Source organism: Sinohyriopsis cumingii, chromosome 2 (genome assembly GCF_028554795.1).
Source record: "Sinohyriopsis cumingii isolate HCF-2022 chromosome 2, ASM2855479v2, whole genome shotgun sequence".
Taxonomy (NCBI): Eukaryota; Metazoa; Mollusca; class Bivalvia; order Unionida; family Unionidae; genus Sinohyriopsis; species Sinohyriopsis cumingii.
This window is the reverse complement of record NC_142962.1, coordinates 51,607,882-51,620,274: the sequence shown is the minus strand read 5'-3', so window position 1 is coordinate 51,620,274 and position 12,393 is coordinate 51,607,882. Positions and strand designations below refer to the sequence as shown.

The 12,393-nt window shown below is 35.6% G+C and overlaps 1 long non-coding RNA gene across 1 annotated transcript; it reads left to right on the top strand.

Moving 5' to 3' along the window:
• Positions 1-535: 535 nt before the first annotated feature.
• LOC149804843 (uncharacterized) lies at positions 536-11,282 on the top strand. Its single transcript, XR_016414617.1, has 2 exons — positions 536-842; positions 10,332-11,282. It is a non-coding gene; the product is annotated as an uncharacterized LOC149804843 (long non-coding RNA).
• Positions 11,283-12,393: the final 1,111 nt, after the last annotated feature.

The following is a 12,393-nucleotide window of genomic DNA, read 5'->3' as shown; positions in this document are numbered from 1 at the left end:
AAAACGAGTATATTTTGTATTGATGGATTTATTTATGTGTTAACTTTTGTAAAGTTTACCTTAACTTTGAGAGTTTTCTCAACAAATAATGCTTCGAAGCAAAACGAATACATTAACTTTAAGTTTTTTTTGGGGGGGGGGGCTGGCAAACTCGCGCAGGATGGAACGCATGTACCTAGTCATTTTGTTTTCTGTATTGATTTTTGCTTAATCATAAATTCTATTGATAAACTTATAAGCATTCTGAGCTCGCTAAAATAAGTATGGACGTCGCTGTCACAAATAAGCAATAGCAATTCACAATATATATATATATATATATATATATATATATATATATATATATATATATATATATATATATATATATATATTACACACGGTCTGTACAGTTCTGGGTTATTTTCAGTATGGTTAGCTCGTGGCTAGCCATTTCATAGATGACACTCATTTTCTTTGTCTTGGCGTCTATGTTCAAAGCGCCTTCAGTTAACAAAATACAGTGCTCGCTAATTCACGGATTAAAAGATGAAAGTAAGAATCAGATGAGGAAACTTTTTTCCTGAAAATCTTGCCAGACTGAATATCAAACACGACGTCATTTTCGTTTTACTGGTTGCGCAAACGCCTCTCAATGAATTTGTTAAGTTTGAAGGAGCCAGGGCGGATCACGTGCTACGGTGTAAATAGCACTTTGTCCTTTCCGGTATCCACCCATGAATGCTGGCTATAAATAGGAAGAATTGAATACATTATGCGTGATAAAGTCGCATACCTGGAAATTGCCAGTAACGCACAATCAGTGGAATTTAGTTTCTCGATTTTGAAAAATGGACAAAACTGTAAGTATATCTACATTTCATGACTTCGCTGAGGATATTATTTTGCATTTATGGTACTAAAGTAGCAGATGTGTGGAAATTATCGAACCAAGAAAGAGTTTTTGAAAACATTTTCTCTAATATATGAATTTGGAATTTGTTTGATGAATAACAGTTATATGAAGTTCTGTTTGTTGCGGTGTCCTCAGAGAATAACATTCCTCTCGTTTTACAGTTGTTCTTCGTATCGAGTTATCACGTGGCATTTATTTATCGCTTCTTTGAAATCATTATATAATCAAGGTATACATAAATGAGTATCAGCGTTACTTCAAATGCTGCTGCATCAGTACATATACATGACTTATGACCATGTGATTTATCACCGCATGAGTCACTTGCGTTTCTTGTATCTTAAACTTTGTAGCAAGTGTAAACCACATGTTTAATTGCATAATATTATAAATAACGTAAATCACCACGAGTGCCACTAATTTCCCGACTAACAGGTCCAAATCCTGCATAGTACGGTCATTCAAGTATTATTTTATATAAATCAGAAGGAATGTGTCTCGAAAACCAAGTTAGTCATCCACGTCAGAATCTCGTCTAGAGAGCAAAGGCAGGAGGAAAGAGATAAAAGCAATTCCTTTTCTCTCTTGGGTCTTGTATATAACTTCACAGCTCAGATTTTAAAACTTGTAAAATTTAATTACACTTGGCTCGATAGTTAGTACACCGTTTAGTAATGGTCTTGATTAAGACACTGACAATAAAACAACTAGAACTTGCGTAAAAGACCATCACTTTTAAGAAACTACCTGCTTTATTAGGCCATATACTTTGGTTCCATAGTTGATAAAATTTAGCTGCGAAACATCAAAGGCGACTTTACTTCAGAAACAACAGCAGGTTTTATGTTATGTAACTATTTAACATTTCGCTAAATTAACATAAATTATATCAATGAACGAGAGTAATCCTCACAAATGGAACATTTTCTCTTTGAACTTTATCAAGGTAATGTTATTCAAACCACAGTGCAACCTTTTTGTTAATATTGACCATCTTTGGGAACCGAAATAGTAGTTTCTGCAGCATGAATCTTATGTATGAAAGCACTGAAAAGAGAAATGGTTTTGTGTGTGTGAGTGTATGTGTGCGTGTGTGTGTGTGTGTGTGTGTGTGTGTGTGTGTGTGTGATTTGGATTTTTAACGTAGCTTTAACAATGCTACGCGGTATGAGTCTTATGTATGAAAGAGCTGAAAATAGAAATGGTTTTGTGTGTGTGTGTGTGTGTGTGTGTGTGTGTGTGATTTGGGTATTTAAACTTAGCTTTAACAATGTATCAGGCATATCGCTACGAAGTCTGCAGCGTGGCCGTTTATAGTGATGCCTATCTGGTCATCATGCCCCAGACATGTGGCATCATGTCCCACCCAATCCGCAACCTTCCGCATCCGATGCGCACGCTCTAACCACTAGGCCACTGGAGTTATTTTGTTATTTTTTGTTTATTTCTTGATTTAGCAAATATAGTTTGTAACTACCACCACTCCAACCATTATGGTTCATATATTTACGCTCAATAGAATAAGAGAATCGTTAAAACATTAAAAGAGGGCATGCACTATTTTCAAGGTTTGACAAGTCAGGTTCTTTATTAAATGAAAGCGCTGTAATTCTTGTCTCTAATATGACAGATAACGTCCCTTCCCAAGTGACGTCATTCACGGTCACCTGTTCATACTTTAAGATGTTAACTCTTCTCCAATGCCACGCACCTGATGAACCTCACGTATCTAAGTTATGTTATACTTAAGCTGCATAAGTACAAAGGGGTCAAGTTGAAATCGATAGGGAAAGCAAACGGAATGAATAAGTAATGCGTATACTTTCTGAATAGATGTTCTGGCCATTAAACTGATTAGCATAACTGTAACGTACATATGAGATAAGAAAACATGACATCTCTTATAAACAAAATTGTAAAGAATCTATCATTTTTAACAGTTAGTACCGTATATACCCGAAATGTAAGCATCGATCTTAGGCAATTTTGTTGTCGTATTTATTCGTTTATAATATTTCTCCTTGTCTTCGATGAACGGGAGATATTGTTCCAGATTTTCATTCGAGCATTCGACAGCCAATATTCCGATATGTTAACCCTATCTACGCCTTGGCGGATAGAGCAGATATGTATGTGCTTCGGGTTTGTATATTTAATTGGATGCGGGAAGCTACCGCATCCAGTCAAAGTTGTTCACAATTGAACACTGTTCCTATATGATAAAGACAAGGGGAGAACACAATTTGAATGGAATCATAATTAAGTAATCTTCCATTGCATGTCGGTGTTTGTACAAATATATTTCACCTAAATACACCTGTAATATCTTCTCTCTGGTACATAATCATGCGTTCCATGTTAAATTTACAAAGTATCCTTTTGAAGTCGGTTGCCTCCACTATTTATGGCCGATGCACAATGCACCGCTGTTACATTCTATTACCTCGTTGTCGTTACATAATAAAGGAAGCAACTCATGAAATCCAACAGATGTCGCTAGGACACGGCACTAAATATCTGCTTGTTCCGCGAAGGTGTAGACTGGGTTAACATATCGGTACCTTGGCTAGCGAAGATGTCGACAGTTTGCTAACAGACAATAGCATAACACACCATACCAAATACACATTGTGTTGTATTTTTTTAATCTTAAAGCAGGTCTTTAGAAATTTACCATTTCGTATCGTAAGATAAAAAAGTTAGTAAATTTCGGAACGAATTGCCAAGTTGAGCGACAGCACTGGAATGGAAACATTCTTGAGACTCTAGACTCCTCTGAATAAATAAAAGCATCGTGGCATCTGTCCGTAAATATTGGAATGTTTACAATTTGGTTTGTTGACAATACGCAATTATTTGAGTCCGTAATATTTCAATCAGACAAATTGTTTTGAAAATTAACGGAAATACAAAAACTGATCTAGAAAACCACCAGAATATTTTGCTTTGAAGCATTTATCTATTTTTCAAAGCATTATATATATATATATATATATATATATATATATATATATATATATATATATATATAGGATCTTAATTCTAATGTATTATCTGCCATCTCTTAACAAGTGAATCCATGTGACTCTTTTACTAAATACGCATTGTTAGTTGTTTTTGTCAGTAAATGTCACTGTGAAAGTGAATTGGAAAGCTGCTCATCTTCTTCTGAAAAAATAGTCCCTATCGTATAGTTGTTTGCGATTTAATAGTTAAAATCAGTCCAAATAGTATAGTTGTGGGCAATTTCTTTATATATATATATAAAAAAATAGTCCGTATCGCAGAGTTATTGGCGATTTAATACTAAAAGCTCGTCTCTATCGTATAGTTGTGGGCGATTTAATAATGAAATATTATATTGCTACGGCATTTAATGGAGATGATTAGTGTGCATATAATCATATCATATAATGCCTTACCAAAGTGATTACATACATACACACGGATGGAGGAATGGATTTCTGGATCCAAAGAACAGATAGGCAGAAAGTTGGATAGGCGTGTACACATGTATTCATGGCCTTTCGGACACAGTGTGACTAATTAAGTGTCTTTCGTTCAGAACGTTCATATAAAAATGAAGAAATGAAAATGGATCGTATGTAGAGTTATGTATTATTTACCGTATATGCTCGTTTATAAGACGATTCCAGCGGCAGATCAGGCTCTGTACAAATTGATAGGAGTAATCAGTAGAACAAACAATGAGGACCTGATCTGCAGGTGCATTATGCTACCGTAGATCAGGATCTTTGCAGTTTAACTCGACTTGTAGGCGAGTATAGATGGTAGTTTACAAACCATTTGTTCTTATAATGAGAAATAACGCAGTTTAGGATGCCAGAAAGGACTGTAATGACTACGGCTGCTTTAATTTTTTATCTCCTAGGTATTGCTTCATATTATTAACGTCAATGAAAAGCCCCAATTACTTGAGTCTCGGGGGCCCCGAGTGGCCGAGTGGTCTAAAGCGCTCTTCGTTACGGATCACTGCCATCTCACCTCTGTCTGCGGCGGTTCGAGTCTAAGATTCAGCCAATGTGGGCATGTGAGAAAGCCTGCCAGTAGCTTCTCGTGGGTCGGTGGTTCTTTCCGGGGTTTTCCGGGTTCTTCCTCCACCATTAATACTGGCCGCCATGTATAGCCTATCGTGCTGAAAAATGGCGTTAAACCCCACAACAACAACAACAACTTGAGTCTCGGTTGCGCATTTGTAGCGATGCGTAGGTGCGCTGTGCCCAGTAATGTACTCATGAACGGCGTTTGGGGGTGGCAAGTGGGGCGACCGCCCCAGGCCCCGCTCTTCAGGGGGCCCCGCGCTTCAGGCCTAAGGTCGTCCTTATGAGTATGTCAAGCTATATTCTCCGGTAAATTGAAACACTGATACTAAATTCGTGCGCCAAATCGTGAAAGTTGATCTAGTCTTGACATAATCAGTGTTTGCAGTAGCATACCAATCGAGATACCGATACTCTGGCCCCGCGCGGTCATGGTCGGCTCTAGGCCCAGCGTACTCCTAACGCCGCCTCAGAATGTACTACATACACGGCCAGTGGATCGTGTCATTTTTATCATAGTGGTAACTGTTTGATCTTCGTTTTCACTACCAACCCTTAAATTCTTAAGCAACTTGATCTCTAATCTCCACGAAACTATTTTCAATTGTTGTTTACCACAAAGCATCGTTTATTTTCTCAACAGGTCCAGATCAGAACGCTACATTGTTAAATATATGTATAATACAGATGCTCATCTAAATCACACCCTTCTGGTACCCGAACTTTTCAAATATGTTCATTCAACCGATAAAGACAGTCCTTAGAGTAGTTGTTGTTTTTGTTGATTTTGGTGTGTTCGTTTTTTTTTCTACGCAAAACATAGCTAAAATAGTCTTTGTCACTAAAATGGTTTGTAATTGTGTAGAAAGAGTGGGGATTGATTGGTCTTTCGTACTATCGCATATTTCACCTAATATTAAACATATGTCGTATTTGTCTGGATACATTCCCTTATTTGCACAATGTGATATGGTCGTCTTGGGAGTAGGGCTTAGGTCGTATATCGGGACGCACGGAGAGAGAGAGAGAGAGAGAGAGAGAGAGAGTTCTCCTTCGAATACTCGACGTCGCTTCGTATAATTTAATCTTACTAAAAACAAACAAATAATTCTTTTGTTCTAAGAAAAAGATCTGTAATTTTCAAGAAAATTCTTCAGTTTTAAGGAGTGTCATCTAGGGTTTCGCCACCGGCTAAATAGAAAGTTGAAAGTAACTTTCTTGAACAAGAACCTGTTTGAAAGTTATGGAAGCATGTATATGTATGTATGTATGTATGTATGTATGTATGTATGTATGTATGTATGTGTGCGCGTGTATGCGTGCGTGCGTGCGTATGTATGTATGTATGTATGTGTGTGTGTATGTATGTATGTATGTATGCATGCATGTATGTACGCGCGCACTCATGCACGTACGTATGTGTGTATGAAAGAGTCGCACTGTCTCTCTCAATTAAATCAAGTATTTACAATTTAAAGTTACAGTTTTATCTCACTTAGCACTGATCTCATCCTTGGTATCCTTTTTCAACTTGTTTCTTTTTTGGAAAAAAAATACAACCAATCACCAGTTTTTACTCACTGCATTCATGGCAGCTGTTTAATCATAAATTCAGCATACAAGTCAAAAATCAATACTTGTTAAGTGCATCACTCGATAAAGGACGTCTGATGCAGATGTGATGTGTCGGCATAGAGCTTATATTCATTGCCGATGTTCAAACCTTGAATCATTTTGTCTCTCTTAACAATCCTTCGTTTGATATCTTTTTATTTGTATTAAATGATCAATTATTGAACTAATGACAACCATTCGAATACTAATCAGAGACAACATTTTTGGTCATTTCTTGTACAAACCAATGTCAAATATTCTCCATCAATATAGCATTGATATTTAAATACATACGTTTGAAATTCTTTGTGAAACTGAACTAAACTGCTGCGGATTTTACGAGATCGCGTATTCAGATTTTCCAATCATTTGCGCAGTTTCTTGGAAATTAGTGTTTCTTTACGGTTTCTGTTACTAAATGCGAAACAAAATTTAAATCGTGAAACCAGTTCTGTATTTGACTTCACTGTCGTGAACGATTCATCCTCCGACATTGTACTATCAGAATCAAAGAGACAGTGAATGCCAAATACGGGGTCTTTCTTGACAAGGTTGAGCTATTACAGCAAGAAAATGATAATGGTTATAAACATTGGCACGGATCGAAAGTAAATTAGATAACCTTTCATTTTGTCTTAATATAAGTGTCAAAAGTCAAGGACCTTGCACGAACAGATCGAGCTAAGTTAATCGTTCAAATGTAAGACATGGTAAGAACTTTGATATAGCATTATATAAACTATTATAGCGTCATTTGCGTGAAGAAAAATATAGAACCCCTTGAGATATTTTGAGTACATCTCTTGTGAATAAAGAAGTATTTGCTTTAAAATGTAATTTATTGTAATGTGCGCCAACTAATATCGACTGACTTTCATGCAAATTCAAATCCTCATTTACAGAAGTGTCATTATCGGTCTTTAGAATGTCAAGGCATGTGACTGAAACAACAGTCTGCTTCTATTATCATATACCAAAACGGTTTATTCACTTGTGCAAACAAACATGCAACATAATATTCCGGCATACCATTTTCGTTCTTAAATATGTAATAATTATACAAAAGAATGAAACAGAAAACCTAAGCTTGATGGATTCATATATTGTGACTACCATGTTTTCGATATTTTATCCTGGAACACAATCACCGATGTTTACTGATTGATCTTGAAAAGCAAAGCATTTAAGTTTTTCGACTCCAACGACACGAAAACTGAAAAAGACTTCGATACAAGTCTGGGGGAAGCAAATGGGTGAACTATCGGTCTCAGCGAATTGTATTTAGACTCAGCAACGCAGCTGCGAACTCTTTCGAGAAGGTTTATGTACGGTATAGTTTGTTGCTTAACAAAGCCTAGACGCATACGATTATTGCCTTCGCTAACGGTATTAAATGATATGATATATAATTTTTATGATAGGCCGTGAGTTATTAGATTTTCCAAGTGAAAAATCTGTGGTAATTCATTCGAGTGAAATATGATACATATTTTCTCTGCTACATCGATAACATTATAGCCAAGACATTTTAGGCATTTATACACGTTTGCGTTGTCTAGTGGTAAGTATGGCTGCCTAGCAAACAGAGGAACCAAATTCAAATTTAATAATATGCATACATATTTTCGATTTTTATGTTCAGTTTTGACTTGAATTCGAAAGGTGTATTTTGTTACAACTGTATTTCATGTGCGAATATAAACAAAGCACATCAGAACATAAAAGGTAAACTGCTGACTTTATCGCCATGGATACAGTAAGAAATCTGCTGTCAATCTGTTACACATATTGCTAGACAATACAATTGAAAATGAAATAAAAAGAGAATTTGCTTGCTCTGAGTGAATAATGGACCACTCAGTATTTTCACTCGTGGATTTGCCATTTGTGAAAAAATTGAGTTTTTTACCCACGAATTATATTCGTTATTCACTTTGAGCAAGCATACATACTCAGTTTTTGTACTATTTTCAACCGGCTTCATTTTCACGAAAATGTTGTTTTCTGATTTTCGTTTTACTTGTCGTGAGAAATGACAACGGTGGTGTGTTTTTGGTTCGATATTCTACGGCACAGCGACACTTTGAAGGATATATCGTCTTGCCCAAAGACAAACCACTGTAGACGGTGGCTAAATCGACGTGTAAGTCTCATGCTAGGGCGTAAAATTGTCTACGATTTTTACAACTGTGACGGGTATGGCATATGTTTTTATCTTAAATGTTTATCGCTGCGCGATTTAAAATATTTTGTCCTGCTTCAATAATATGTCACGAAGATCTAAAAATTATGCCGATATAGGTAAAGATTTCTTTATGTTTTTGTGAAGAACTTTGACAATGCTCTGTCACCATGCTATACCCGTTCCGTTAAATATTAAGCATCTCAAAACGTTTTCACAAAATTTATAAATTTAGTGTTACACTGTCAAAATTATATTTTAAAAACAGCACATAAAAGAAAAATAATATTATTATTCTCTCTTAGCATGTATGCTAATCTTATCTGAAGCTCGAACCACGTCGCAATTTTGCAGATTTTTTTTAATTCCCTACGTTATTTCAAGTGGATAGACGAAGAATGTTGTAAGTTTTACTAAATTCCAAAAAAGTTCTATGAATTATTCTGTTAAGATTCCTTTTGTTTAAGACCATAAGAATATTTTGATCTGTACAAATATATCCAACAGTCAGCAAATATCTGTATTAATCTTGTCATAGTTATGCCATAATGTAACCAGAGTAAAGTTTTATTCGTAGGGAAATGTCGCCGCACGATATTCAGAGCAGGAATCGTTTCAGGTTAAGCATCACATCACCATGCCAGTGTTGACGCTGATGTTAAATTACATACATATTCATTATGCAATCTAAGGTAGTACAAACACGGTTATTTCTAGCAAGGAAAAACTGAGTGAGACACCAGAATGTTAAAATATCCCAACTTGCTCTCTTGAGAGGGTGGGTGGGATTTGGGTGGAAGTTAGGAAATTGTTATTTGTCAAGGTCTTTTGGGTACCCTGTGAAACTGACTACCATACAGACAAATAGAAAAACAAAGCCCAGAGGTTAGAGAGTATCTGTGTTTTATTTGGATATGATCTCTCGTTTAAAAGCAGTACACAACTCCATTTTTCGTACCAATTTATGTAGTTGAGAATAAAAAATGCTACAAAATTAAAGTTAGACGACATAACCGCTTTTCAAAATGAGCAGATGCTCAACTAAAACTATTCTCCATTTACGAAACTTTATCCAAGTCACGTTTAAGGACAAATTCTCGGAAGCATTAATTATTGACGATAAATTCACTGAATCTCTTCTAGAAAACACATGTTAATGATAACGTACATATGATGAATTGAGGAAAGTTATTTGAGTATGTATGACTTCCAATACGAAATCTTTGTGATGTCACGTGTTAGCAAGCTTCCTAAATCGGTACTACTAAGTGAATGACATACAAATCTATATAAAAGCTTTTCCTCACTTGCCTGAACACCATATTTAAACGTGGTGCTTTACAGACGTAAATACAGACAAATATTATAATGGCTAATAAATTCAAGATAACTTTCGTTAAATCATAGTATCCAAATTTAAACTGTGTTGATTCGTATGAATGAAACTGCCATTTTTTTCTAAAACCAAGGCTGAAGATGCCGTCTGCGTGCTATGTGGTTATATCACATATTAATTGATGGTGAAATTTAAGACTACGCTATACATCTTTCTTAACACGCCTTTATGTCTTACTTCCAGAATTTACTCTGTCTTGCTCTGGTCCATATCTTACTGTGCCTTATGACCGTGACCTTCGCCATGCCACCCAATGAAATCCGGCGGAGTTACCAAGAGGAATCCCAAAGATACAGAATTCATTCCTGCGAGGATAACGACGTCCTTCATGCGGTCTGCTACCAGTGCGGCCGATTTTACGGAAGCAAAAAGCTTTTCGAAGATTGCTGTTTGACAGGAACGTCCAGTAATAAATTCATGAATGTTTGTGAATTGGCCCTTTTCCAGAGGAGATAACATATAACTGCTGGGTAATAAACAAGAGGAAATAACTGGGACTAAAACGGCATTAAACTCTTCCAAAGATGTGATAATATTCAACTTATTTATTTAATGAAACCGACCAAACTTTTCATATTTTTTTTTAAATCTGAAAATATGGACTGTGAATCTCATAGATGTTGACTCACAGCAGGTGATGTGTTCATTTAGAAGTTCGTCTCATTGCAAATTTATTTATTCATATATCTATTTAAATTTATTTTATTATTATGATCTCTTTTATTGTATCAATTTTACTTATCTAATGTGCCCATCGTTTTTTGTGAGCAAGGTATATTTTAATGAGACAGGTTGTACTCTATGCTTGTAATATCTACGGTGAGAAATCCAAATGTTTTTGGGGAGAAAGACTGACTTACAATACAGTTCGAGAAACATACCATAGAAGTACGAAGTGAAGAAATGAGAAAGTTAAATAAATGTGTGCTATAAACCATAAAGATTTTTTGGTTCAGTTTGTCATGTTAAAAATTAATGATTTTTATTTGGACCGTTTCATCATTATTGCAAAAACAACATTTAAATTATGTTTAATGTAGAGATCATGAAATAAATAATGATCAGTTTTGCTTTGTAATTTAATGGACTGTGGCACTCTTTCTTGAAAAGAAAACAATAAAGAATTGTTCCAGACTTCATGCTAGTTTATTCACTCGGCTAAAACATTTGCAACACAACTTTCAGCTGTTAGCATACACCGTTAGCATGCATATGGAGAATAATAGAAAAAAAAATTATACTCAGTGGAAAAGCACGATTTATATTGTAATAAACTTAGGGTGCTTGCTATGTCTATGTTGATAGCAATGTTAGATCTTAGTAATTATTTCTTTGAACACGGAGAATCGTACTGGAAATATATTTCTCAAACCGTGTAATTTGCCAGTTACTAAAAGCGAACTTTATAGAGTATTACAGAGTCTTTACGATAGCATGGATTAGTTTCGCAAAATGGACCCTCCCTTATTTCTTAACATAAGGAATTAATTGGCATTATTCTTGTGAGCATCGTCACACTTTATATAAGACAATGTATTCCTGATCTGTTTCGGGACTTTTTCTTGTCTAAGATACCCCCCCCCCGAAAAAACCCCACAACAAACACACTCACCCCAATCCACCAAAAAATAATTCGATGTGAAATGTGTGCACATGAAAACAATAAAAGACTTCAAAAAACGAAAGCTCTGATCTTTTATGAGTATCTCACCTCCCCAGGAGAAGCAATACCATAACGTCTGCGCCGTACAAACATGGGAACCGAAATAGAACCTTCGGCAGAACACACAGTCATGATCCCCGTCCAGGATGGCTTAAAACAAGAACTGAAAAGTGGTCCAAATAACTGTTACTAAGCGTTGTCACAGTAATATAAAAAACAGGATAAGTAATTTACAACAATAGCCCAGCGCTCTGACACCATTAGACATTACTCCTTACAGAGGTACGGTTGACGCGAATGACATTTCTCGAAGATTAGAAAACACGAGTGGAGATATTTTCCTCTTTCGTTCTATTTTTATTCATCTACCATCCATTATGAGAATTATGAGAATTACAATGTTCGTAGTCGATTCGGGACAATAATTAAAAACAAATTATTTTTAATCACGATAACATTTACCTAATGACTAAATCGATGAATAAGGTCAATCTCTGATATTAATCATCCTAATTTAAAGGAAAGTAAACATCATTTGCAGTTATCTACGTAATCTTTACAACATCCTTGAACTCTCATTTT